At 44.2% G+C, this 27,368-nt stretch overlaps 1 protein-coding gene across 9 annotated transcripts in view; it reads right to left on the bottom strand.

Annotated features, from left to right (window-relative positions):
- KCNE2 (potassium voltage-gated channel subfamily E regulatory subunit 2) overlaps nt 1-27,368 on the bottom strand; it is a 111,425-nt gene that overhangs the window by 9,416 nt on the left and 74,641 nt on the right. For 3 of the 9 annotated variants that reach the window (XM_065676897.1, XM_065676898.1, XM_065676899.1), the window contains 3 exons: nt 18,214-18,894; nt 10,587-10,650; nt 7,306-7,462 (listed from right to left, as the gene is read on the bottom strand). The gene's annotated coding sequence lies outside the window, so the exon portion shown is untranslated. Of the gene's footprint in view, nt 1-7,190; nt 7,463-10,586; nt 10,685-13,918; nt 14,116-18,213; nt 18,895-27,368 lie in introns of those variants that run through there. The other 6 variants (XM_065676900.1, XM_065676896.1, XM_065676901.1 and 3 more) reach the window with 6 other exon arrangements.

The raw sequence follows: 27,368 nt of genomic DNA, 5'->3' as shown, positions 1-27,368 counted from the left end.
GAAACTTGAAGTGCTCACACAGGTTCCCCTGTAAATATCAGGTGTATTTTCGTCATACTTTCAGCTGTAATTAAAATATTGTTGCCTGCAGTTAAGTGCAACATCTGCAGTTATCTGAAGTCAAGGTCCTACTCAAGGCCAGTGTCCTGAAAGGCAAAGGTGGTGGTAATAACTGACAGCAGAAATTTTGTTCCTAACAGATTAAGCTGAGTCTGTCCTTTGGATGGGAAGCTGCAGGTCAGTTGCTTGTTGGGTTGTAGATAGGAACCACAGAGCTCTGCATACAGATACACAACCCCCTCCTTCCACATGCACAAGCACTCTTTGTACTACCCAACATTGCTGCCTTCTGCTCCTCACCCACACTCCCCAAACCCTTATGGAAGAATACAGTCAATAGCTCAGCCAGAGCAGTTAAAGAATTGGAGAGATGGTAGTAAAGAGTTGGATGTATAAATGTCACCCAGGGCAGTGCACATAGCAAGGTAGCAGCTATGCCCACCTGCTGTCTGCTTCTGTGGAGTATCTCTGACAACCACAGGTCATTTGCCATAAGTGGTTTAAACTAGCACCAATGGTTTCTCTCATGCCCCCACCTACACTGAGGTCTGGGCCCCCTGCTCTGATGCTTGTGTGCTTGACAGCTACACCCCTAGTCCTGGAAATAAATTTGCATCATGATCCATCAGCCTCAAATGTTATTTTGAGGTCATTTTGTCCTGGCATTTGCTACACTGTATGTGTAGCTGAAGACTGACTAAAGAAGTATATTATGCACTTCAAGTAACAGGCAGAATAAGACCTCCTGAGATATTAAGGGTAGTGACTGCTGTTCTCATGAAGAAACACTTGCTCTGTGCAGAGACCCAGCCCTAACACTTAGGTGTCATCTGTACCAGTGCCTCAATTTGACTTTCAGTGACGTCCACAGCTGAACATGATGACAGATGAATGTTTCTTCCTTCCATGTGTGTTGGCTATTTAGGTGCTGGGGAAATGAAACAGTGCTTTATATGTTCTCTCCGCTTCCCCGCAAGGCATCCAGAGACAGGCAAGCCAGACCCTAGGAAGTGTGAGACGGCCAAAGGTGTGTGCTTTGGCCTCAAGCTGACCTGAGGTTTTGTTTGGGATTGCACTGGACAGCAGTTCACAGAAACTGCAGCACAGATGTGCAATGGTAGCAGGCATCATGCCACAGCTACTCTCTAGCAAAAAGCTGTTTCTTACAACCAAACTCACTGAAGCCTCAGGTCTCCTTAAGAGTGTGCTCATAGTGTTGAGGAGCTTCTGGGGAATGGAAACTGGGAGAGGCACTCTTGCTGAAACCATGTTTTGTTGCAGTCCTGTCCTCATAAAGCAAAGGGAAGGGAGAGTAGGAGTTACAGGAGCAAGCTATGGGTTTGGCAGGAGATCACGTGCTGACAGAGGTCACCGATTGCAACCGCTCCTCTGGGCAGGGGCAGCTCGCAGCTTCTGATGGGGTGTTACTGAATGCCCACAGTAAGGCTGGTGGCTTCAAGTCTTGTTCCTTCTTTCATATTGTAACCACAGAGGGTGGCTTATAAGGTGGATCCAGATCCTGAGTCTCTGGGTCTTTACAAAAGCACCTGGTCCCCTTCTTTCTTTGCGCAGTGCACTTATAAGCTGTGGACCTTCTTGCCACAGGACACTGTAGATACTAGTAGCTGGCAAGCATGTAAAAGAGTTAGATTGATTTAGAGAAGAAAAACATATCAAAGGTGTTTGAGCAAAATGACATCATGCCATGTCACAGCAGAATGCTGAAGATTGTTTTGGGGAAGCATGATTACATGTTTTCCTCATGTTTATGTTTTTCCTTAGGCTTCCAGGTTTGCCCATTCCCATGACTGATTCCTTCACTTAACAAAACCTCCCCACCCTGTCTCCTAAAGCAGAGGGAGAGGCAGGAAAGAGGTCAGTGAGAGAAGAAAAGGTGTGTAGGAATCAACCTGTCCACTAGCCATCAGAGAAAACAAAGGGAAGGCTGTAAAAATCACAGGGATGTAAAGTTCACAGGGATGTAAAGGTCGCAAGGATGTAAGGTCACAAGGATGTGTCCATCAGATGTCTTCCTCTGCTGGCAAGGGTGCCATGTCTTGACGAAGCTTCAGATGGGATGAGGTAAATAAAAAGGGGGTGGCCCAGAAAAAAGCTAGTTCTGTACTCCTGGCTCAACTGATGTTCGCAGAAGCCAGTGGGGGAATCTGAATGGAACAAAGCAAGGAGAGCCTGAACTGGAGCTCCAGTTACTGCAAATACCCACTTTCACAGGGCTCGATGTTGTTCACTCACATGTCTGCAGACTTACGGGCTCATTGCTGAAAAGTGGCGTATGAGTGAATCATCTGTTTTCATAACTCCTCAGCAAAACAAGTGGTCTGATTCACACAGGCAGGAGAGTTCAACCGTTTCTCCCGAACGACTGCTGCAACTCCTTAGTAAGGATGCATTTCAAGCCATGTTTTAAATCAATACTGTTTAGAAGACAGAAGGCTGAAGTTGGGGATTAAATTTTAGCCCCTGGGTGTCTAAAAAATTACAGGACACTTCTGGGCCTTTCAAATTCTGTTGGAAGCATTTCCTCATATTACTGAACACTGCAGATCCTGACAGCAGATCTGCTACTCGTCCGGTGGATAGATCTACACAGGCAATTTCGTATGCTCCAGAACAACACCTTGTGCTTTAAAACACCTTGCAGCCACACGTGAAAGACTCTGCCTTACCTCACACTTGATCTTTCCCCTACCAGATGCATATAGCCTGTGATCAAGACCTGCATGGCCATGAGATGATTCTGCCTCCTTTGAAAGTCTGGCAGGTAGCTGGGCACCACTCACTGCCCATTTCTCGGAGGCCATGAAAGGAAGCACTGTCAGAGCAGCATGCCTTCCCAGCAGGTACCCTCGGGAGCTGGTGGCTGGCAGAAGCTGGGAATTCAAGTGCTTGCCAAATAGCATGCCTCTCTCCCTCTACTCAGAGCCTAGTGCAAACCAGTCCCTTTTGCACAGGAGTCAAAGTGCCTGCAAGCAGCATAGTCTCACGTTAAACAACCTTGTGTTTAAAACTTCACCGTTGTCTGTATACCTACATGCCAATGCATGCCTACATACAGACATACACATTTCTGCATTTTAAGCCCTTGTTATATTTTAAGCCTTTGTAAAGGCTTAAAACTTAGTGTTTTACTAAGTACTCAAGGAGGAGAAATGGACTGGAGATACAAAGATACAGCCTGAGGCTTACAGAGGCTGAGCTTAAACTGAAAGTCTGATAAGACAGCAAGTCAGGGTGCAAATCGGTGGTATTTAATGCAGGAGCAGACCAGAGCTCAACTTATTTCATCCATGCCTGTGCAGATACAGCCCTCAGTGCGAGCTCAGCTTTCACTGCCTTTCTAGGAGTACACCAAGGCCTCTTTCCACCCAGGTACCTGGTGGGCAAATGCTGCTGGTCTGATGGAGCTGCTGCTGGCCCTGGATCTCAGACTGGAGAAAAGCTGCTAGCCTGTAGTGTGCTACCTGGTAGGGCCCCATATTCAAAACCTTGGTGCTAAGATCAAGCACATTGCTTGAGTGTAGCACGTGCCCCTCAGCCACACAAGTCCATATCAGTCTGCCTCCCATGTTGGGAAGGAAAGAATGCTGGGAGCTACTCATCTTGTGGTAGTGAGCAGCTTTGTTACTGTGCATCTCAGGCACCAGCAACCTGTGTGCAGTACCTGTGCCATGTTATGCTGCATGGATGGGAAGATGAGGAGAGCCCCCGGCACAGGTCATGCCAGTGTTTGTTAGTTGATATGATCAAATGGTCACTGTGGCTCAGTGTTTTGCAGAAATCTCAAGGTAGGCCTAGAGCTGCTATATATTTTGGGTTTAATGCACTCCATCATTGTTTATTTTTCCCAACCTGTAGACCTGGATACAGCCTAATAGAAATGCTCATTGGTAGTACTCCGGACTTCAATAGAGTCCTGTGATTGTGGAACCAGTTGATGCTGCTTACACAGTGATAGTAAAAGGGGAAGCAAAGGCCAGCTCAGGACATTCTATTGAAATAGAAAACCACAGCAGTCACCTTACAGAACCTCATGCAGTGGCATCTTCTGAGCCCAGCTCCACTGCCAGAGAAAATTACATTACACTGATATTTATTTTGGCAGAAAAAATCTGGTTTACACACAACAGTCCATAGAGGTCATTGAGGCAAAAACATATCCCAAGGCCCCACATAATGCTGAGAGCTCTAAAAAGAAATGACAGCTGATCATTTCAAGCCCACTGACAAGGAAGGGGAAAAATGTGTGTCAGCACATGAGTTAGGAACTAATTGTTCGTTTAACCTGGTATGTGTTGTGTGAGCATAGGCACATTTCTTGTTTCCTCAGCCTTCCTTGATCTTGGGCCATTTGCTTATATGGCCGCAATCCAGTTGTGCAGACTGGCCTTGCAATTGGCCCACATTCAGCTCCCACTTCAAGCAGAAAACCCCCTCAACTCCTGAGCAGCAGGCAGATGCCATTCATGCATGCACACCTTCCCCATGCCAACATCTTTCCCACACCTTCCTTGATACCCAGCCTTGGCACCTGCCTGCTCTGGATCTGGTGCTGACGCACTCCGAGTGGGGCTGGCTCCCTGCCATTGCCCGTCTGGAACCAGCTCCACCAGGAAGGCATTGGAGCCCTAATCTGTTGGGCCACACATCTTCAACCCCCCTGGGAGCCCTGATCCATTGGGCCACACGTCTTCAAGCACCCGGGGGTGGTTCCCAGGCCTAAAAAAATGTGTGATTTTAGAGATACCATGCACTACATAACTCTGAGAGTATTCACAAGGTCAAGATGTTCAGCAACTCCGTGGAGATGGCAACGGCCTCTTCCCAGCTTTCCAAAATCAGTTGGAACCTTCCCGTTGACATTAATCTCAATTTAGGAAGGCAGCTAGGGTGCAATTAAATACAGCCTTGTGGGAAGTGGCTCTTGCAGACATGCCTAACTTTAAGCAAGAGCTTAAGTGCTGTTCTGAATAGGGATTATTTCCTGAACTAGAGCCTCCACTGGGAGCTGGAGTGGATCCAGAAGAAGGTTATTCCGGGTAAGCTGCCTGAGGGATTTTAACAGATAATTTTGTGCATCTATATAGCATGCTATCTGGAGAAAAGGAAAGTAATCTTTTAATTGGATTCCATCTGATTAATGAACCCTCCTGGATCTCCTAACATCCAGCAGTCTATAAACCATACTCTGGCATCTCCATTGAAGGCTCCAGTAGAAGCTAAAGAGCTGATTCACCTTAGGTTTCAAAAATACTGTGAATGTGGTGGCCAAGAATTATATGCTGCAAGCATTGTGGCATGGCATGTACATTTATCCCACCAAAGTAATGGAAGTATGTTTTGGTCCTGCTTTCTTTTAGTTTCAGGACTATATAATGTGTGGATCCTCACAGCACCTTCTTGAGAAGGATGAGTTTAGCGTTTCTGCTACTACCTCTCATTGGCCATTTCTGAGATGGAAGAAAGAGGGGAAATTACCATTTTCACAAAAATTCAGTCACTTTTAAAATAAATCAGATTTTTCACAGGGTCCCAAAATGTCTGCAGACCTGCACAACTGGAGTACACACACCTTTTTGTGTGTATGCAGTTGTTGTGGTTCATGTAAGAATGTGTTCAGAAAACTTCCATCTCATGGCAGTAGCTTACCCTGCTTGTGCATTGACCTAGATCATCATTCAGAAGTCTCATCATCTCAGTGAGGTAACCACCGTCCCCATGCTGGTATCTCCTGAATGGGGATGAAGCTGCCCAGAGCAGCATGGAAGGCACCAGAGCACAGCAGTGCGCAGGCTGCAGGCAGCAGGTCTGGGCTCAGTACCACGAGCTCTATAGGACAAGTGGTAGTTTCATATTCCAGTCTAACATGTTGAATTAAACTCCAGTTTTGTGCTCTTCTTCAGGGATTGCCATATCTCATGTGCTTGCAATGCAGAGATTTACTGTTACCATCACTCCATCTCCATCACCAGAGGCAGCTATGAGCCTCATTAAGCGCAACCCTTCAGCCCCGAAACAGCACTGTACTTGATCTTGGACTGGTACATTCAACAATGTGCAAGGCTCACATAGTGCATGTGAACTAAGGGACTGGATGTATCAACCATACATCCATATGTATATCAACCAAGGTATCCATATGATGGAGGAGAGGAGTCTGAAGACACTCGTGTGCAACATGACTACGAGTTATCTAACTCAGTGAGAGTGACCCAGGATCTTAATTTTAAAGTACTTACTGCTATTGTAATGGCAGAAAACTGAGTAAAAGGTTCCTAATGCAAATTGGTTATAATAGACACAACCAGATTTGAGCTAAAAGCTAGCAGTTTGGTCCCACAAATATTAAAGGTAATAGTCTGGATTCGAGTGGGTTTTTATTTGTCTGTTTGTCTCCTCCTTGCCTGCTCCAGATGCTTTCAGAGCTGACAAACTTCAGCTTGTTGTACTTGTGGAGCAGGGAATCAGTAGACTATAAGGGCTAGACTGCTTGCCTGGTTTTGCACATATGTGTCTCCATTGAAGTTAGCCTGAAGGATATCCAAGTGAAAAATCATCCTGCATCTCCCCAGTGACGTAATTCAGGAGCCTTGCTTGGCAAGGATACACAGCTGACCTTTCTGACTGCAATTCCCTCAACTCAGACAGGGTTCAAAATACTATATCCAGACCTGGATTCAAATGCTGCAGACCATTCATACATCTGTATGTCTGTGTAAGAAGCTGAACTTCAACTGTGCATGTTCCTCCATGTCAATATATTCACTTTTGAACTGAGATCTCAGTTCTGTGTCATGAGCTCACCTCTGATCCTAGCCTGCAGTGAAAAACAGAGGTTCCTTACAGAAAATTGAACCTCCCCCAGAAGGACCCCAAACATTCAAAATCCAGATGTAATAATGTAGATGGGTTGGTTGAACTAAAAAAGGCATGTACTGGAGGAGTCCCCATCTCTGGGGTTTGATTTTGCCAGCCCACACTCAGAACTATATTCTGCATAAGTAAAATAAAACCACAGTTTACATAGCTCGGGGCTCACCTAGAGGAATTTTGTCTTCTCAGAAGTGAAGTCCCAAACCTCTCACCAAGGACAGGCTTTCTCTTAGACCTGATCTGTAAAACTTCTTTTATTCTGCTTTCTCTATTCAAAGTTTTCTATATTTTTGATAAGTATTCCCCTAATTTCTCAGAATTACCATAAAGCTAATACAGCAGTGAAGTGCTCACAGATGGGTCAAAGAGTGGTGTGTCAGTTGTGCGTCCACTTATCAGGAGGACCAGAATCTGTGCGGAGAAGACAGCTCACATTTCTTACTTCAAAGGCTCCATATCAGTCTTCATTTGGCGCGCAGCACAAAGCCGTTTGTTTGACCTACAACTCTGGCTAAACATCATGATAAATAAAAAGGAACATGATTAGATATACAAATATCTGGGTCACTTTTGCCAGCAAAAGCAGATTTGATCTCTTCCACAGACATATTTTTCTGTAAATCAGGACAATGGGATGTTCCTTATTTTTTCTCTTGGAGCACATGGGACACCACAGAGGATGCAAGTTCCACCAACTCTAACTGGCATTGTTGTTCTAAATATCATTTCCTATTTGAAAGTCCAACTGAGGTCTTATAAAAGAAGTGAAATGTTTATCTTTCCCTTCAAATATCAGTCCAGTAGCAAAGTCCAGGTCAACATCTTATGGTGACCCAGAATAAGTTCTTCCTGGGTTTTGTGTATGCAGCTGAAAACTATGAAACAAACAGGCAGGCTAAATAGGAAGAAGTGGTGCAAAGTTACAGGCATTTTGCTTATTTGGCTTGCACTGATAGATTTGTGTCTAGAAGTCTCAAATATGCTTTAACCACAACACCAGCTTGGTCTTACAGTGACCGCTCTTTTTGCTGGCATCTTTTGAGAACCTCTATTTTAAAGCTCACATATCACTGCAGCAAACATCAGAAGATATTTGCTGAAAATACAGATACAGTTTTGCTCTTGTAACTCTAAACAATCTGGAAGCTTCTTGACGCACTGCATGTGGTGTGAGATTTTCTGTAACAAGTTGGAACTTTGATGGGAGCCTTATCTCACCAGGCAGGAACAGCATGAGCGGTACCCTGCAGCATCCCACAGCTGATATAAGTCTAAGGAATTGTAAGAACGTGGTTTCTGAAGACGCGGACTCGTGAACGCACACTACCCAGAGACAGAGCCTGGCTGCTGGCACAGAGCCACCTCTAGGTATGCCATCCCAGGAAGTCTGCATTTGCAGGACTGCATGCAGTGCTCTATCTTAGTATCTGTGGGCTGTGTTCTGGTAGCAGGACCACCATGGACTTGAGCAATTCAAATGAAAACATTGATTTGCTGACTTTTTCGGGAAAGCAACTGAAAAGGTAGATGTTCAAGCTTACTGAGGTGTGTAATACCTTTACAAAATCAGTGGGAGCTAGGAACCAAAATAGCTATGAGAAGCTGAGTGGTTTGGTCACTGAATGACTCTGTGATGGGCCAAGAGGCTGAAACTATGTCTCCCTGGCTGTGGCTGTCTCTGTTGACCCACTGACTCCTGATACCTTTTGATGTAGAGACTGATGTATGAATGCCATCCTCCACAGAACACACATCAAAACACTAATTCTTATACAAAACCCTAGCTTACACTGAACATTCATGCTATGTGCACAATGAAATTCTGCTTTGGAGTCCTCACAAATCTGACAATGTCCTAGAACTGCACTTGCTCTTTTGAACAAAGACCCCTATCATTAATTCATAGATGAGCAGAATTTTTAATTGGTCATTAATATCACATCACAAGTGGCTGAAGCTCACATAATGAGATGAGTAAGGACCAAAGGCTCATCTAAACAGTCTTTCACTTTGTGGAACTGGAGATCAAATGCTGTGTCAGGAATCATTAATAATGGATTGAAACCAACTACCCCATGTAACTGGAAGAATTCAGGAGCTTATAGTCATCTTTGCAATAGTACATTATTCTGATTCATATCACTCTATCTGAGCTCTTCCTGGGTTAACTGGAACCCCAAAACAATGTTCCTGGTAAATTTTAGAGCACCTTTAACTCTTATCAGGGAAATACATGAAATGTGTGTGCAGAACCAGGATCAAAATTTAGAGCTTGCACAGCATCACAATAAGACCTAGGCAGAGAACAGTAATTCCTTTATGAAATCTAATTGTCTTCCACCCTGGACTAAAACTTAAAACATTTCATCTTACTCTTGCAAAGGGAATAGAGTCTCAGGCAGGTGGGTGGGGAGAGGGAGGAAGGAACCCAGGGACAGTTTGCACAGTGCCTGGCTACTGGGGAGTTGTGAGATGGGTCTGCCAAAACCTCATCCAAACCTAAAACTTTTGACAAGCTGGTGAACTCCTCGTTTTCCTCCTGTTTCTTCAGCTAGCTGTCATGGTGACAGATTCAGTCTACAGACAGGGCGCTAATGAAATACTCCTGTATTCTGGACAGCACTCTCCCTCTGCCCCTACCACTGGCTGCTGCAAGAGGTTTGACAGGAGCTCCTGAGTACACGTATGAAAAAGATCAGAGGCAGACTAACTCAGAGGTTAGCCCATAGACATCGAAACAGTGTCTCTCCTCAGGGCTAGCTCTAATTCAGAAATCAGGATAGGGATAGCAGCACCTGCAGCAGATAAACACACATGTGGGCTTGGCTCACTTGAGTTAATGAATAATAACTTGCTGACACAGTAACACATGAGCATCCCTCCAGCTAGATGGTGAGCTGTAGGGAATCAGTCACTGAACTTCAGGTTTGGTGCATACATAGTCTATGTATGAGGTATCCATTGAAATGGGGCCTGAATTTAGGAGACTGCAATGCACTGAAGAAACTCCTGTGGAAGGGTAGCTGCAGCTGTACAAGCTTGCTGGGAACACTGCAGTGTATAGAGGAGAGCATAGGAATAACTCTCCTGGTTAGGTTAATGCTCACAGAGAGATGCTTGTACACGTGGGGTTACTCTGAAGGCAGCCGAGCCTAGGCTGGTATTATTTACAGATGGAGCCAGGCAGAAGGAGGCGTGATTTACACTGGCTGAGACACACTTAGCCTTTCCTCCGAATCCAGCTGAGCACATTGAGGGCAGCCAGGACTTACAGTGCAGAAAACGGAATCAATATTTTAACTCTTTGCAAGCTGGTCAGCATTTGAGCTTGGCCACCCAGAAGGCTGGCGCCGAGGGCCAGGTAACCATGCGAGTTGGCGCTTAATGTTTACTCGCCCACGGTGACACGCACGTTGGTCTTTGCTCTTGCGCTCTGCCTACACGCAGCTAAGCAGAGAGCGAGCCACACGCTCAGCTCATCCATACCGGGTGCCGTTTTCTGCAGCGACCACACAGTGTCCCCACAGAGCTGTACTTCCATCCCTCCACCTACCAGCAGAAACACGTCCAAATGGTAGCTCATCTGCATGCCCATAAGTATACCCCCCTCCAGCGCTGCTCAAACCCGTACTTACATGGTTAGAGTTGGCAGGAAAATGATTCTGACCTTCAGTTGCGACCAGTCCACTCAGTTCAGGCCTGGTGAAGCGAGTACGGAGAGTCATAAAAAAACCTAACAAAAACCAACACAAAAACCCCTCCAACAACATGTAAAGGTCAAAATTCAAGGTCTGCTGCTCATTGCTAAGAAATAACACCAGAAATCTCCCTCGTTTGCATAATACATTTAATGCTGAGACCTGAAACATACTAAAAACGAAGGTAAGCAGTGTTAGCCCCATTTCACAAATGGACAAGCAAGCCAATTGCCAAGTCCTCACAAAGGTGCATAGCAGACCTGAACCTGATTAGGCTCATGTCTATCTAGGCTCACCCTACCGGACCACACTCTCAAACCCATGCAGTAAGTGATAATGTGGGGTTTTGTTTCCCTCTGCCCTTAATATCTCTCTGTCCAAGGGACAGAGGTAAAGCAGTTCCCACCTTGCCATCAAGCTAGTTCAGCTGCCTCTGCAGGGTGGGAGCAAGCAACCTCCCTGACCTCCCTTGGGCACACAGACCTGAGACCACCCAGCGCATACAGAAGCTGGTGTTTCAGAAGCACCCAACCCACTTTGGCAACGTTTAGGACACCTCCATATCTGTGTGACTGCAACAGATATGCTGTGCATGGCAACAGCGCTGCTGGAACACCAACATATATCCAGAAGTGTAAAGCAATGTGGGCCATGATACTTTAGCTCCCTTCCTTATCCCTTCAAACACAGCTTGTCTCTTCAAAAGCTAGGCAGTGCAGGTAGGACACAGGGTCCTCTCAATTACATCTCTGCATCACCTGACACCTGAGGGTGGGGCTCTGGGGCCAGATAAGGCCCACATAGCCCCCACTTAAATGTGGAGGAAAGGGATGCAAGGTAGGGCTATGATCTTATAGAGTAGAGCTGCAGTGGCCATGGGATACAGAGGGATCTCTGGCCAGACTGGTCACTGGGGGAAATGCAAGTTGGAGGGTAGTGTCAGGCAGAGGGGAAAAAGTTACAGGACGCTTTCTAGACCAAGAGCAGGAGCAACCATCTTGAGATGGAGAAAGATACTTCTTTGAGTATGAAGATTTTCAGGAAGCCCACAGAAAGGAAAACTCTTGGGTAAGAGAAAGATAACTCCTCACCCACCAGTAGGTTGCAGCAGATTCGAAGGAAAACTCGCAGCTGTCATCGGGGAGGATGGCAGTGACATGTCAGCACATGCATGTGGCAGTGGGCCTTATCTTGCCACGGATGCATCACCAGCCTGGCAGCAATAGTCACTCTTTGGCTAGGATCATTGCTTACCAGCAGCAAGCTGTCTGCCCCTAGGGCTAGACCACCAGCCCTGCCTCATCTAGGTATCCATGTTATGCCTCCACCTACCAAGGTCGCACCACCAGCCACCATCAGTGAGTCCATTTAGCATCAAGGACTCTTCTGCTAAGGAGTCACCAGATAATGCTACCATTTTTGTTGCTCCATATTAACTTGCTGAGAATTCTCCTATTCCTCAGGATGACCCCCCAAAATACACCATGAGCAGGAAAAGAAGGGAACCAGTGAGTCTGGTTTTGAGCAACATAACTTCATGTTGGTGGATCATGGTGGAGGAACACAAGGGAGAGCTATGGGACACAGCCTTGTGGCTCTAGCTGCACAAGTGGAAAGCCAGAGGAAAAGCACTGGGGATCAGATCCGAAAACCAAATGTTCACTCCCTCCTTTACCACATAGGCTTAAAGACATAGCAATACATGGACTCCTGCCCAGCGTGTGCCATCCTAGTGAAAAAGGTTGTCTTATTCAGGAAAATCATAGCTGCCCTAACCTCCCTCACCCAGTGCAGGCAAGTTGCCCCATACAGTTTCATTACTGACAGCACAGTCTGCTCACTGTGGGCAGTACATGTGGATTCAGGACTGAACTGTGGAGAAACCCTGCATCGTACCCTTCCCAGCAGACCAACAGGTGAAAGCTTGACTGTCAGAAAGTCCATTGGAGGCCACTGAGTAAATTAGGGGGAGCAAGCAGTCCTCAGGTCAAGTGGTACCTCATGCAGCAACAATGAACCATGCAGAGCTAGAGGACAGCTATCATAGAATATGCCTGCCAGAAACTGCATAGTTGCACTGAGAGTCCTCCTGGTAGAAGGTCTCTACAAAATCCAATGGGATTGTTTCATTCAGGTCACCCATTCGCCTACAGATCAGATCAGATCAGATCAGATCTGCTTTGATCATGTCAGTCCAACAATGTCCTCCTTGAGGGCCCTTGTCTGTGGCTGCAGGAAGTCAGTCAGGCAAAATGGTCAGAAGCTCAACTCTATGTCCTCAACATCAAGGCTGAGCCTGTAAACTAGAGCCATTCAGGCCAACAGGGTCAGCGAGTTCCTTGAAATGGGGCCAGCGGGGTAACTGAGAGCCCTGGGGCTCTCTTTCAGCTCTATTTTTCCTCAGTCCTCTTGGTTTTTGTTGTCTTTAGGGAGAGATGCCTCATGCACCTTCTTTTACAGGCTGTGATACCACAGACTTTAGCAAGCGGAAGAGCAAATAGCCCTTAGCCCAGAGTTGCTGCCATGAATAGCTGGCAGAGAGATCTGAGGTCTGACTTATAGCTTGTTTAAGAAGAAAACCGGGCCAGCATGTGGCTTGTGATAATGCTCCCAGCCTTTCTCCCAGTATCGTGACCCATCTCTTCTGGGTACAGGGAATATGAATGACTCCCGGATTGCACATTGCCCCAGTGATCAATGAGGAGCTTTCTTCTCTGCGTGGTGCCTCATGTGAGCTGCTTTCCCTCCTTCCCTTCTGGTTAAGCAAGGCCTGCAGGGTGCATGCAGGGCAGGGGGATCTCTATGGCAAACCTGTTGCTGCTATTGGTCCTCTCTGCACCTTCTGCCTCCATGTACCGAGCCTGGACTGTAGTACTTGCAGCTGGAGTTTCTCACAGCGGTGAGTTGGTCCCCAGAGTAAGGGGCAGCGTAGGGAAGAGAGGGCTGACCAGCTTGCATCTCTTTCCTGGGGCTGCACTCCCTTCATGGAGCCAGTGATCCCAGACATGCAATATAATGGGAGCTGGCTTTCAAGAATTTATTGCCAGAAGGTTCTTTGTGTGAGGCTGATGCAGATTGCTGTCCCTTGACCACAGGAAAAGGCTTCACACTTGCCAACCAGAAAGGATTTTTACAATGCATGCCTTCCTCTGGACAAATTGACCTGTAGGAGGGTCCTTCCCTGGCCCTTGGTGTTTCATCTCACAGACAGAGCACCCTCCCCATCATGTCCCATCCCTGTCTAAGGTTGAACAGCGCCAACTGCTCACCTCTAGGACAGGCTGGTGAGGAAGGTGTCCCAGGTCTTGCACGCAGCTTATCTCCCAGGCAGCTCTCAGGCACCCAAAGATACACTTGGCAGGAGCTCAGGATGTGGCTGAACTCCCCATGGTCATTTGGGTGGAGGCTGCAGAGGGTCACACAGCACTGATGAAGGTGGAGATCATCACATCGTGGAGACTGGTATCTTGTGTCAATAGTCGAGAGAGTAACAACTTGGTGTGGGTGGTGGGCAGAGAACTTCCAGGAAGCACCAGAACAACACGCACAGTCAGAGCTTCTGACTGGGGTGCTCAAGGGCCACATGGAGTGACCAAGAGAGGCACAGGTACAACCAAACCTTTTGTGACTGCCTATTGAGGGGACACTGTAGGACATCACACGTCCTGCCTATGAGCTCAGAAAGGGGGAAGATGCTTTGCTATGCCCTGGACAGCAGGAACAGGAGGGTAATACATACAGCGTATGGCCGTGTTGACCTCCACAGTGATACTGGCCACACTGCAGTAATCTGCTGTGCCACACACAATCAGACAGCAGGCCTGCTCTGCAATGTGGTCATGGGATCACAGGATAATTCAGGTCAGAGATGACTTCGGCAGGTCATCTAGTCTAGCCTTGCACTCAGGCATGGCTAGCTAAAAGGATATGCATGAGGCAGGTAAGTTGAGACTGAGGGGGGCTTGACTGGGTATGAAGGGTATTAAGGGCGGCTTGACTGAAATGCTGTAGAGATTTATGGGAGAAATGCCATACACTATGGAATGTCATACAAAGAGATAGATAGGGTGCTCTTGTTCTTTACTGAAGCATCTAAAGAGCAATGCAGATACAGCCAGGGGCAATGATAACAGCCAAGAATGAAGATTTGTTCATTCACTGCTCTTGCTCTGGAATTACTGCAGTAATTCCTAGGGTGCAGTGTTATCAGCACTGTTCTCAGACTAAAGCCAAAACACAGCACTACAGCAGCTACTAGGAAGAAAATTAGCTGTTACGGCTGAAACCAGGACACTTACTGAAAGCATTTGGCTTCATGGCTGCAGGGACATTCCCCTTTCCAGTCTCACCATCCACATGCCTAGGGTCAAGGCTCCTGCCAGACCTCCTAGCTGCTACTTTTTAGCACTTCCACTGATGAAATAAGCTACTAATTTCTGACCAATTGCTTATGAGTGTTCATTAATGTAGGTGACCTAAAAGTGTCTTCCTAGCAGTAGAAGCATGCTGTTTAATTTCAAAGCTTCGAACCTTCTCCATGTGTGTCTGACTTCCCAAAATGGCGACAAAACCTGCACCTTTATCTCACCTACAGCTTGCAGTTGCTCTTGGTCCTGAGCAAACCTAGCTTCCTCAGCCCCCTGTGTAGTCTCTCTGCCAGTGAGATCTCTGTGAATGCAGCATGCACTTTCAACAACAATGGCGATCTTTCTGGCTTTTTTGACTTGTGCATTGTGTGCACATAGCCTCTTCACAGCTTCTAGCTCAGGTGTTATTTCTTAGAGTTCCTAATGTGTCAGCGAAGAAGTTGCTCTCATGGAAACATTGATTTCTTTCCTTTTTTTCTTAATGTCTTGGTGTTAAACTAAGACAACTTCTTCATGCAGGTAATAATCCAATAACCAGCTGTAGTCACAAGATAGTTACCTTTTTAACCGTATTTCATGTAGGATCCAGGAGCTACTACAGCTCCAAGCCCTTCACAGAGATCAGGTAGATGTTTTAAGCAGGAAAATTAAAAGTGATGGCAGAAGAAAGATGCCAACTCTTTTAATACCAGTCAGTCCGTCTTGTTTAACTGGACTAACAACTCCTTTACTCACAATCTTATACACATTTCAAAAGACTGAGTTAACACTATTAGAAGTTTAACTTTAGCATTTCTAGACCCTTGGGATCAGAGATGTTAATAGAGATCTTGATTTTGTGCTTACATGGGAAAAAAGGAACAGGAATTAGTTGCTGGCAGTTGGGGTGACTGGTTGGTTGTGCTCTTATCCTGCAGGCTGTTGAACACAAATAGCTCCCTATAGACACTGGGAAACATAGAGATGAGTTCAAAGAGCAAGGTCCGTAACATGTGACTGGGCTCCACTGATTGTGCCTGTCAAATTTCAACCCTCAGCAGATTTGCTGTCGTCCTTCTTAGAATTGTGGTTAGATATTTTTCTTCCCAAGCTGGAAAAAATTTAGGGTTTTTTTCCACTCTCCCATAGCATAGAAGTGACTAGATGTCTTTGCTAAAGCTTTTACTCACACAGGCAGATTTAACCTTCAGGCAAGCTCCAAGCATGGAAAACTCCATCTCTAAAGGTGAGTGTTTTGGAAAGTTAGGAGAGTGTGAAAAATGGGGGCTATAATGGAAACTATTCCTGCAGTAGTAGGCAAATGATTGTATTACCATATTAGATTCCTTCTCCACAGTGTTTCACGTTTCAAGCCAACCCTGTAAGGCACAGTGCACCAAAGACAAACAGAGCCAACAATGAACTGACCAAAATTCAATGTTATTCCAAGAAACATAGTTGAGGTGAAGTAAGTTATGTGGAATGGAAGCTGAGGTTAACTGAACACAAAGACAAAGGAACTTGTGCAGTTTTGGGTATGTGTAGTAAATACCTTTGCATCTGGTACAAATTGGAGATTGCCATGCAGAAAGTACATACCCTGGGCCAAAACAGTGGTTGGTCTTAAAAATATTTCGATTGTCTTAGAAAACTAAATATTGTTTCTCTAGGATTTGTGTTTGTGTAGCTTCAAGATATTCCATAGGGAACTCTGTAGAGTGCCAATGTTAAGACAAAATTACCCTACTATCTGGGGCAGAGCTGAAAAGTTTAAAAGAAAGGCTCCTTTACCTCTGAGACAAGGTCCCTGATGAGTCTTATGGAGATGGCACTTCTAAAGTTGTTAGTTGAGAAGCATGTGCTCCCCATTCCACCTTTCTAACAGAGTCTCTTCCTTCTTGGTAGCTGTCTGCTTGATGGCTTTTTTCTCCAAACCATGCTCTCTGCAATTTGTTAGTTTGCCCTTCCCTGTACACTCCTTCACTGAAGGAGAGAGATAGGATGGAGAAGGACTGCAGAGATCCATAAGCAAAGGCCAAAATGATATTTCAGATCTCAAGTCCCTTTGAGGTGCACGGCTGAACTGAGTAACTTTTTTTCCCTTTGGGCTGAGGACTCCTGTGTTGTCCTTTCTACTTGCAGTATTTTCTGCTTCACAATATGAGTTGCCTTATGAGCAAAGAGCTACTTGGAGCCAACCATTCTGGGCTTGTACTTAAGACAGTTACCTGGGGAGATGGATCCTGTTAGCTTTAGTATATACAGTATGGAAACCTGCATTAAACTGCTCACACTAACTAGGCAAGAACGAAACAAGTGTTTTAAGGGTGTGACTCATCTGGCCGAAAGTAGGCAATTGATTTAGAACAGATGAAAAATGCAATATTTTATCTGCTTTTTCAATTTTTCTCTTTACTTCATGGGTCCCCAAGTCCATTAGATTTGAAAGATCCCTACACCATGATCCTGTACAATGCTTAACTTCCCATACCTTCCCTGACAGAATGGGAGACTGTGCTTCCTTTCTCACCCTGGCAGGCAGTTTTCTTGCACACTCACAGCTCTGGGCATCAGGCTGTGCATTCACCAAGTCTTGTTTCTGTCTGTTCTTCAGCCTCACAAAGACATGTGGAAACCAGAGGCAGAACAAAAGAGCAGCTGAAGAAGGGAACAGGACATACGTCTCTATGATGAGAGATCATTTAACACAGAGGTCTCACGTGCTCATGCACTCTCAAACCTTCAAACCCACACTGCAGCCCCTTGAGGTGGGGGTACATCAGTGCAGCTGTTCAAACTGCATGTCACGACCTCAAGGATGGCAACGACGAGGTCTGAGGAAACCAGGAGATGTTTGAAAGTCTGTGGGAAGTTTGGGAGGTGCCTTTCTCTTGTCCTCTCACTAATTACCCTACCGTCTTTTCTTGGCACATCTGATTTTCTTGAGTCACCTGCACAGGAAGGACTCCACTGTGCAACAATGGAGCAAGTGACTGCTGGCCTGGGTCCCATTGTAGCAGAAGGGTGGGACACGGGGCACAGCAAAAGGGTCACTTGCATTTATAGTTGCCCATTTCCTCTCCTTCCACCTCCAATTCCCTGGGAATATGTGACCCTGTCCCCAAGGCTGCTCCCCTTTTGTTACATTTACTCCATATGTGCAAACCCTGACATTTTCTGGGCTAATCATACTCCTCTGCGCAGGTAGATCTACTTACCAGAGTTTAGTTCAGGATGGTCTTTTTGCCGTCCATAGTCACTGTATTTTGTTTCAAGGTTGCTGCTGCTCCCATCAAATGGGGTGCTGTCATTTCAATGGTGGAAACACCTTTTCTCTAGGTTCCCAGAACACAGCAAGGGGGGTAATAATGACCGGGAGCAGCTGACATTTTCTTCTCTAGTCTTCACCTGGGTTTAAGATGTGTGTCTTTTCCCTTGCAAAGGCCAAGGAGATCTTGCCTCACAGATGAGTATGGCTGTAAGGTCTTTCAGGTCAATGGACTGGCTGTACAGGATAGAAACTAGGATCATATACTATATATAGCTTGTCTTGCACCTTTTCCCTGTCTTGGACCCAAGCTCTGGTGTCCTGACTAGCTGTCAGCTGCACATCTGTGTTCCCCTATGCCCCTTAAGGAACTTGCCCCCTTATTTCCATGAGCAGATAACATCCCAAGACCTCAGGAAAGCTGTGCTGGGTGGGTGAGATGCAGAACAGCAGAAGCCATCCTGTGGACCAAGTTATGAAGGACTGGAAGGAGAAAGGGCTGATTCAGCTTCACAGTTTGTTGGTCAAGGCCAAGTTCTGCTTACTCAGATCCATGCAAGTTTGTGGGATCCATGAATTCGGCACAGCGCTGTTTCAGTGAGGTGCGGGATATAAATATCTTGGTTTAGGTCTGGAAAGACAGACAGATAGAGGGTTTCAACTCAGTTTCAGTGCTGCAACATGAGCTTCCCCAAGGAGCCTGACTGAACCTGGAAGAGTTGGCACTGCACTGAAAGATAAAACAGTGAAGAGCTAACACGGCTTATAATGACTTGACTGAACCCAGATAATAATTTAAAGGCTAGTTTCCTGTGAGCCCAGCTGCAAGGGACTGTTGGGATGCAGCACATCAACTTTGGCCCGTCAACACTGCAGTTATTCTGCAGATATCTGGCCCACATTCACTCACTGGTTAGCTCAGCCATTTCTGAGCTCAGGAAAATGCCAACCCACCTCTGCCTCCAGTTCTCAGAAATGTTAGCTGAACAAGACTCAGCATTAAACTGAGAGTAAAACGAAAATAGAGCAGGGCAGGGAAAGGAGTTTGCTGTTGCAAATTGACTAGAAGGCAAAGAAAGCTTGATCTTTATAAGTGTTTATTATAAAAACTACATGTGATAATGTATGAGCTTTAAGAGTTTAATAGGTGTACTTCTTCTGGTAGATAAGAAAAACAAAATGCAGGTTCTTCTTGTTGCAGTAACTCCTGGTGCCAGTTGCATGTCACTGAAATCCAGAGAAATACTTGCACGGGTAATCATAAAGAACAGCAATGAAAATAGGGCCATGTTAAGAAACCCACCATGTGAGAGTACCAGATCCACCTGTTTCAAGTTTGCTCACTTTCAGTCGTGTCCATCAATGCTATACACACTGATCAGACTCTCACCTGAATCCTTTACTACAACTTTACATTGTGAATACCCATAACCACTCTTGTTCTACCTGCCACAGGCTTAAAATTATACCGATGCTACACCTACCGTGAGCTAAGGTAGATAAAATCATGGTAGCCATGCTATACTAGCAATTTCTGGGGAGATTTTCAGTGCCATGGCTTGTCATGGAAACATTTAATTCCCTGTAATTTTTTTGTTAGCTATGCAGCTAACCCTCTGTTTGTGCCTTTGAGAAACGTCACTGACACTGCTACTACCACAAGAAGGAAAATTAAGAAGATGAAGACAGGCAGACATTTTCGCACATGCATCTTTACCTTCACACATCTACCTTGTGTTTAAGGCCAGAAGAGCATGCTGGAGGTATAAAGACCTGAGGTGCATACAGAATACACTTTATGTTTACCTTCTGGAAATCTCTACTGTCCAGAAGCCAAAAATTATCATTTTCTTGCTTTTTTTCCACCATTTTTGTTACACTTAGAGTGGCTCTACAGCTGGCACAATTTAAAATAATACCATTTCCAAGGCATGACAATGGTTGTGGCTGTTCATTGCTGCATTTCTCATCATCTCATTTTGCCCTGCATCTACATGATTTAGAATTCTCTATAGTGCTCTATAAATGGGTCTCCATTAAGTAATCCATAAAAATCTTTTAACCTAAGGTCAATGTTTGGCTTACAGTGACTATATTTAAATATCATTAGTGGAATTCTGCATTTTGATTAATCTATTCCATATAAAGTAAACTCACTCTAATTTAATTTTTTTTAACTGTAGGCAGAGTATGAGGTTCACATTTCTTCAGTAAAACTGAGGGGGTGAAAATATGATTTGATTACTAGAGTAAATATAAGATCATATGACTGAAAAATTAATAGCTTCCCTTATTCCAATTTAATCTATTAAAATAACTTCAGAAAAAGCTCAAGGCCTGAAACATTTGACTACTATTCCGTAAACCAGCCAAACAGCTTAGCAGAGTCCCCTGGGGAAAATCCTTGATTGACTTTCTGCATGATAACTGAATACTTAGGTTTTCAACCTATAGCTTTTGCAGCATTTTCTTACACATTCTTACATATTTTGAGCAGCTGAGAATTTATTGGGCTTATTCATGATGAAAAAAATCTTGTGGATATTTCAGTGGAGTGTTTATTGTTAACTGAGTTCAGACTCAGGACTAACTAATGTTTTCTATCCTAGAAAAATCCACATTGAGAATTGGACAATGTCACAACTGAGTCCCATCAAATAGATCCCAATAGATCATTTAGATTTGGTGAGGAAAGATTTATCTAAGGAAGTCTTGAGTTAAAAAAATGAAACTCTATTACATCTAGTGCAAAATATAAAGCTCAATTTCCCCCAAAAAAGTAATATGTGCAATATCCATTGAAAACTTGGCTTGAAAATCCTCATTGTGTGGGTGCGGAACATCTAAATTATTCAGAGTGTTTGCTGGTGGGAGGTGGAGTGCTATTCCACTGAGATACCACATAAAAACTATTCCAGGTCACTCCTGAAAATTACTCCAGACTAGAAGAGCTAAAGGATCCAACAGTTTGAAGTTTAATTGCCTCAAGTCCTATATGGCTCTCTGTTCTCCTTCACATACTGCTACCATCTGTGTAATAATGATAATGTAACCTATTGCAAGAGAATGAGTTGAGTCTTTAATGATTTCTTCTAGTACAGTCTTATGCCTCAAAATGTCATGCACAATGCAGTACTCTGGATTGTTTTGGCCAGAGCTAAAGAACCTGAAGTGCTGTGGAGGAGCTTGTGTTGTGATTGAAAAAACATGCCAGTTCGAAGAAAGTCTCCAATATTATCAGTCAAACACAACTTCTTGCCTTTAAATGCACTTTAACAAATTACCAGAAATTCCAAGGTGTTTCTCTGTAGTCTTTATGCTTTTAAGCCCTTAAGTAATAGCATTCAGTATAATGTCAACAAGCTACTGTCAGAGGACAAGGATACGTCCATAGTTAGGGTAAGATCCCCTTAGTGCTGTAGAAGACATTAACACACAGAAACAAACACAAACCCTCCAGTCATCATTCAACCTTATTATTGTGATTCCTTAAGGATTCTTTAGCATCTGGCAGCTAATAGTCTGCTGAGGTAGAGCTCCTATGGACACAGCTGTTTCTTGGATGCAAAGAAAAATGACAGCATGAGTTAAGTATTGTCAGAAACTCTTGTATGTAATAAAGATACGCACTGCAGTTAAATATCTGAGGAGGTCTTAATGCCAGTCTTATTGTCATGAAGGCTACCTCCACAGTAGCAATGAGTTAGCTGTGACAACCTGAGAGGTTCAATACAACCCCTTCTCCATTTGCAAGACCTCCAGGTATATGTCCTGTAAAATAAGTAGATAAACCTTTAGTTAATGATCAACTTCTCCGGTATCAAAACTGGGAAAAGATTGTGTTTATTGCTTCAAATTTGCTCCATGCTAATTTCATGCAAACTACAGATAGCAGTGAGGTTCCCTGCTACACAGCCTAGGACACAGGTTATGGATATAGGTTAGCCTGTTCTAAGTTGATATAAAAGGCAATCCAAGATACCTGCAGACACATATACTCAAACACACAATCACTCAAACAGTAGTGGAGGCCTCAAGAATGGAAGGTTTCCTTCAGGGATTGACCTGAATCAAACAACTTCCTTTCAAACACCTTTCAAATGCAGAGCCTGCTTCCTCTTACGAAGCTGCCATATCACTGTTCGCCGAGAGCGGGGCTCAAGATCTATCTCCTTACTAGATATCCACAGCCCGAGGACAGTCTTGGGAAAGTATTCCTCCCAGAGAACCTGAACGTGTTTGCTCATGACTTGCAGCTACTTTTTGTGACACAGACGTTATTCAGAGTTTGCCCCCTAGAAGGTCTCTCCATTGCATGGAACTGGCCACATGCCGGGAAGGTAGAGATTCAGTCTACCTGCAGCTACTGAAACAGTCATTAATTTCCTGTTTCAGTTGTGCATATCTTTAAACTGATATATGCAGAAGGTCAAATAGATGTCTGCAAGAGCTACAGAAGGAAAATACCACCTCCTTAAACTCTCACACCAACCACTTCTTTACACCAAGTTAAATCCAAACAGAAGAGGCATGTTTTGCTGTAACTGAGCAACTTGCTACCTCCAAAGATGTGAGAGGTATTTTCTGTGGAAAGAGTGTAAGAAACAGGGCATATAATACAGTTCTTCCCCTGACACACCTTCTGTGTTTCTGGCAATCAGTGATTTACCATTTGGGATGGAGGCTGTAGCCAGTGTTTATTAGCTACAAACAAACTTATCCTACATGAATTTGTCTTATCTATCTTCGAACTGATTTAAACCTTTGGCCTCCACAATATGTTGTGATTAAGAGCTTCACAACTTCATTACACATTGAATTAAAAAGTCCTTCCTTTGGTCTGTTTTAAAACCTCTGTCTGATACTTTTATTAGCTTCTCCTTATTTCTTTTATTACCAGGAACAATGAGTAATCCTTTCCTGTTCCTCATTCTTTATAATTTTATGAACCTACATTACCATTCATCTCTTTTCCAATCTAGTAATCTGTTCTCCTACAGAAACCATTCAATATTTCTCAGCAGCTTTATTTCCCTCTGTTCTATCTTTTTCTAGCTAGGGTAACCATAACGGACCTGAACAGAGGCATAATCTATCCTGTGTTTTGTTTTAGTTCTTTTCTAGTCATTGCTACCTGTCTTTCTCTCATTTTGACCATCACTGAACACCGAGTTGGCTTTTCAGGGAATTGCGCAGACTCCCAGACCAATTTTCTGAACAGCAGCAGCTCAGCAGATCCTCACTCTGTTCATAGCTAGGGTGGTTTATTTCCCCCTGTATGCATTATCATGCATGTATGAATATTGGACTTCCTATACTATTTTATCACTTGGTCATGCAGTATTGTCAGTGCCTTCTGAAACTCTTTGCAGTTCATTTTAGACTATGTAAAACCATGCATGACTTTTGTACTGTTTGAGTAAGAACAGCTCTCACTAGTGGTCATTGCTAAGCATGATGGGCAGCACCGGTTCCAGCTGACATCCGTGTGGTATCCCACTGATGAGTTACCCCATTTTTCTCTTTCCATTTTATCCAGTGGCTCATTTATTTAACTGCCTATGCTGACTGGCCTCGTCAAAAGCTTTCAAAAATCACTGTTATCCCCATGGTTCTTTATTCCATGAAGTGTAGTAGCTGATGCAGGTGACAGAGAACACATTGTAAGCATCAGTTCAACTGTACCCACTTGCTTTCCCTTTGTACGCTAGTGTCTAAGCCATCTAGTCCTGATAATTCATTATTATTAATTTCATCATTTGGTTGTTCAACTCCTTCTGATGATTCACCTTCCTACAGTTCCTTGGGTTTTCCCTGGTAAAGATTTTCTCCTACATGGGAACTTCCGTATGATCTGCTATGGAAAAATGCTAGCACGATAAAGTTTATTGCTATAGCTGTTGCCAAACACTTCTACCTGTTTTTTCAGATAGTCATGGAGATCACTCGCACCTCCTTGGCAGCTCAGAACCAGGGTATATTTACTATTGTATTTGCTGTTGCTTTATGTTGTACCTTACGATAATGTTGAAATCTGTATTATTTCTCATTTATATATGGATCCTGTAATTACTCAACCCTTGTATAGTATTGAAAAACTGCCTGATGACTTCTTTCCTGAAATAGAACAATTAACTGAACGCGCTGAAGTTATTGACTCCTTCTCTTAATAATGATTCAAGACACATTCACATGCTTTGGGGGGATCATTATTTAGATTTAATAAAGGGGTTTTTGGGAACTACTATTGCCTTGAATCAGATGTCCATCGCTGCTAGGCAACTAGATCTTCTCAAAAAACTCCTCCTGCCAACCTTAGTGACTATTACGATCCTCAGGAAGATTGGAAACCCTTATTTGCAAAGATTCAGGAAGCTATTTCTAGCATTGATCTGAATTTTCCTGTTCCAGGAAGAACAGCAGCTGTATCCTCTGAGTTGTATAAAATTCAAGAAGACAATATCCAAAAAGCAAAAAGATTGCTATGGTGGCATGTTAATGCTTTAACTTGGGATGAATCAGTTATGGCATTGGTTCTCAAAGGTCTCCGCTTGCCACTGGAATTGTAAAGGCAACAGCAAAAGGACTGCTGTCCCTACAGCTACTCATTCCCCACAAGACACCCAAGCCTGTTCTTCTCTGTCCCTGCATTAGCAGACAATCTGATGTGCAACCTTTCTCTCTTTCACTGGCTTTTTTCACAAAAGAACAGCCAGAAATTCATTTAAGCACTGTTCTTCTGTTATCATTTGCACAAGTTCAAAGAGTGCGGTTTTTTTTCCAGGGAATCTTGCAAGAGTTTTCCAAGCCTTAGCCGTGTAGAAATAATTACCTCCTACCTGTTGGCCAAACAGCTGCTGTAGTTTGATTCCTGCTTCTTTCTTTTTGGCTCCTATTCTCCTGGAGAATTGCTTGCTATTGCTGAAATTTGCATTGTGCGTGGTTTTATTAATTCATCAAATGCCAATGAACTGGTTCCTCATTCTGTTTGACCAGCTGTTTCATATAATCTGTTGTTACAATTGGCTTTAAAAATCTCCCAGGAGGAGCACAATAACTCAGATTTGTCAGATCTGCAGTAATTCATGAAAGATGGTTAGTATGTGGAAATCCACATTTCTTAAACACAAGTATCAAGATACCAGCCCTATTGTTGAAACCAAGATTGGACTTCCAATATAACCCGCTTGTCACTTATTCTTTCCCCCCCTTCATATTACTGCATGGCCTGAAATTTTCCATGTTTGGTCTGAGTCCAGGATTCAATATTCAATGTATTTTCTGTTAAGAGAGAAGAAAATATGTTCAGATTAGCACTGAGCAATCCGAGCAATTAAGAAAATTACTCAGATGCTCCTTATACTCAGATAACTCACGGAACGTCTTCTTTAAAGCCTCACATTTGACATGTGTCTAAGAGGAATGTGTGGTTTGCCTTGATAGAAGAAATATGATAATGAATGCTCAAGCATTTTCTACATTGCAATTTGTAATTGTCCTTACTGGTTTAGCAATAAGTATGTAAGTATAATGTTCAGAGAGTTTCTAGTTATGGTTGTTTGACTGCAACATAGAAATTTTTGTTATCTTATTTGACTCAGGAGTTACATAAGATGTCATTTGGAAACCACTGTCTGGCATAGATGATGTCAAATGCATGTACCCTGAAGAGATTCTCAGCATTTTCTTTACAAAACCTGTGGCCCAACAATTTTTTCTGCAGCACCTCCTCACCTGTACAACAGTTCTGCATAAAAAAGTTAACGCTCTGGGTTACTGGCTGGGCTTAAACCACAACATGGGCATAAACCTCAATGTGGAATAACAGATTTTTAAATCATCAATTTTTTAATCCATTCTGGCATTCATAGGAAATGCTGTTAAATGCAATTAGAGAGGCAGCAACGAGGTCTTTCATAAAAGTTCAATTCCATGATAACATAAAGCAATATATCGTTAATGAACAGTTACTTGTATCAGTTTAGGCCTCATCTTCAGATTCAGCTGGTCAGAAAATGTTTGATATCATCCACCACACACAGCCTGGTAGCATAAGAGCAGTTCCGTCTATGTGGAGATCTCCTAAAAGCAACCTAAGATCATCCGTAGACTGCAAAGTGAGGTTGACATACAAGCTGGATTCAAGCACACTTCTCATCCATACAACATGACCTACACATCCATGCCCTCCTTGGGAGGAACCCCACTTTTGCTGCCCATTGGCTCATTCACCCTTCCTGAACACAGCCCACTGACAGAAGAGCCAGGGCTCCAACTCTGGCCACTGAATTACAAATTCCTCTGCTTTAGAGTCCGAAGCCCTCCTGGCCACCAGTCCTCTGACATATGCATGCAAATAGGGTGGGATGGTGGTGAGGGCAAGCCTAGACTTCAGAGCAGGTTCAGAGCCAGAGTGTGACACAGAAGCTGATGCTGGCTTTGCGGCCTTATTGGCAACGGCAGGTAGGGACCAGGAGTGATGTCTCCAAGGTCAGGACTGGTATAAGTACTCTTAGACTGCCCACCTCACATGGCTGAGAAGCAGCATGTTAACAGCTAGCAATGAAAAATAGATCAGCTGTGGGAAGAGGAGCTTTTGTCTTACTGGATACCCCAGAAGCAGCTTCCTAAAGAAACTGAAGCAGATGCTCCACCTCTCCTCTCTGTGCCTACAACAGCTCTTCTAGTCTGTACAGTTTCAGCCTGTGCAGCAGCCTGAAATGCAGACGACTCAGAAGTGGGTGTACTGTCCTTAGCTCTGATATCTAATTTTGTATGTCTTAAGGAGACTGGCTCTTCAAAGCACCCAGCTGCTGCTCTGGGGTCTCATGCATAATTTACTTCCTCAGAGAACAAGGAACGTCTTTCAGCTTCATTAGCAGTAGGTAATCCTGCTGACTTTAGATGCAGTGAGATCCCTGGTTTAGCTTCCTTGTGGGAATGACTGCTTACAAATAAAACATAGCCAGCTTGCGGTTAAAGCACAGGATCTTTGCTCTATTCCTGGAATTGCAGCAGATTTCCTGTGTGGCTTTGGACAAGTCACGTAAGCCAAAGTATTCAAACCTGGGGCCAAGCCACTGGGTGCTCAGCAGCTTGAAAATC

The sequence above is a fragment of the Lathamus discolor genome, chromosome 4, assembly GCF_037157495.1.
Source record: "Lathamus discolor isolate bLatDis1 chromosome 4, bLatDis1.hap1, whole genome shotgun sequence".
Lineage (NCBI taxonomy): Eukaryota > Metazoa > Chordata > Aves > Psittaciformes > Psittacidae > Lathamus > Lathamus discolor.
Note: the sequence above shows the minus strand (reverse complement) of the source record. Positions and strands in the feature narration are given on the sequence as shown.